Here is a 1,986-nt window from a genome sequence, read left to right as displayed (position 1 = left end):
GGTACATGTGTGCCAAGGTCTTAGTATGTAGTCCTGACAGGCCTGGAACTTGCTATGTAGATCAGACTACCCTTGAACTCAGAGATCAGCCTGCCTCTGCTTCCCAAGTGTTAGGATCAAAGGTGTATGTCACCACCCCCAGTCTCCACTTTTTTTTTGAGATAGGGTCTCTTGCTGGCCCTGAAACTCATCAATGTGGCTAGGCTGGCTGACTAGTATGCACCGGGGATCTGCTTGTCTTGCTATTGTCCCCTGCAAACAAGTACTAGGGTTACAGATGTGTGTTAGCATGGCCAGCAATGTACCTGGGTACTGGGGACCTGACCTCAGGTTCTCATAGTTGTGAAGACGGCACTTTACCCACTGACCCTAACTTCCTAATACTCTGGATGATATTTTGATAGCATACACACATCTGATACATTGTTTTCTATCATATATGGACTCCTATCCCATCATTTACTCATATTTGCCTCTGGCTTGACATCACGGGCTTCATCTTCCTGCTCTTCTTTAAGATTCAGCTCTTCCAAATAATTTTGTATCATCTCCTCTAACTCGTCACTTCTCTTCCTGTGTGCTCTATGAAAACTTGCTCTTTCCAGGGATGTTAAATCCAGGAATCAAGTCTCACTCCAGAGTTTCTTCTTTCCTCTTCCCTTCCTTTCCAGTCCTATTACCGCCCTCCCTGTCCATCTCTCTCCTCTCTCCTCTTATGCACTATCCTCTCCTATCCCCCCTACCCCCCTGGTGGAATCATTAGCTTCTCTGAGGCATAGATGGGAATCACAATGTGTTCCTAACCTTGTGCATGACCTCTGCCACAGGACTATCTATGAAACAGGCATGAGAACATGTTTGCTGAACTTAGAATTAAATGATCTTACAGTGGAGATGCCTGCTAAGAGGAATATAGATAAAGCAAAGATGGAGGTGCCACCTGGGGACATCTCCTCTTTGAATGGTTTCTGAGTGGCCTTGTTACTAGAGTTTTAGTGCAAAAGCCCAAGCTCTGTGAGTCCATACAGAATGGGTTCAGCCATTACTCCTGCTTGGGGGCCCATTTCATTGTGGAGTGATTTGTCTGCGAAGCTCTGTTGTTCTTGCAGTCCAAACTGATTGCAGGTTTACTGGAGATCTTCAGGCACCTTTTCTGGGTGGTGGGGATGGATCTGGAGCAGGACATTGAACAGTAAGATGTTTCAGTTGCTCTTATCTTTAGCCTTGAAGGCAGATGAGATGTTGGGCATTACTAGGTTATACACAGCACTCCTTCAGAGATTAGCATGCCTCTGTGTGGAAATAATGAGGTAACTGACTTAGAAGAGAGAGGTGCAAAATGTAGGAAGAGATGCCATGCTTTTATCCTGATTTAGGTATCTTGTAGGCCCAAGTGAGGAGTCAGTGCTTTTTAGCAAGCAGTTTCCAAGAACGTTTTATAGTCTCTGACTTTGTCCTTTTCTTAGGATACCAACAGGAAGACAATTCATGCAAAATATTGCAACAGATTTGTCCACACCCCCTGGAAGGATGGGAGCTTGGTTCATGTCAGCATTACCAAGGAGAAGTGCAAATGGTACCGTGAAAAAGTTCACATAGTCCTGGCCAGGATCCAAAGGAGGTTGGTACATTTGTAGGAGGGCACCGGTGGTCTAGTCTGTCTTGAATGCAAGTTTGCATGGCTTCTGGGAAAAAAAAACCTCAGCTAACGAAGTGGCTGATAGTCATAGTTGTGTCAAGGTTTCCATCTATTGATGGCTAAAGAATACTACTTACTGCCTATGCCCTGGATGGGGGTGGGAGGGAAGGCATGTATATTTTGGAGACTGTATTTATTGATCTTTATACTCTCCTAGAATTGTTTCTTCCCAAGGCAACACACTTCTGCAACATATTAGAATATAATTGGATGATGTGTATGTTTTAGAAAGCAACTAAAATTATATTACCTCATATTATCCAATTATATTCTAATATAGATCGGAA

General features: G+C 43.9%; 1 long non-coding RNA gene across 1 annotated transcript in view; it reads left to right on the top strand.

Annotated features, from left to right (window-relative positions):
- Window positions 1-1,986, top strand: part of LOC115070759 — a 9,819-nt gene that overhangs the window by 1,390 nt on the left and 6,443 nt on the right. Inside the window, exon 2 of the long non-coding RNA XR_003849894.1 lies at window positions 1,467-1,621. This is a non-coding gene — a long non-coding RNA (uncharacterized LOC115070759). The remainder of the gene's footprint in view (window positions 1-1,466; window positions 1,622-1,986) is intronic.

Source organism: Nannospalax galili, unplaced genomic scaffold (genome assembly GCF_000622305.1).
Source record: "Nannospalax galili isolate Female #2095 unplaced genomic scaffold, S.galili_v1.0 scaffold10438, whole genome shotgun sequence".
In the NCBI taxonomy this organism is placed as follows: domain Eukaryota; kingdom Metazoa; phylum Chordata; class Mammalia; order Rodentia; family Spalacidae; genus Nannospalax; species Nannospalax galili.
The sequence above is the reverse complement of the archived record's forward strand: the minus strand, read 5'-3'. Positions and strand labels throughout refer to the sequence as shown.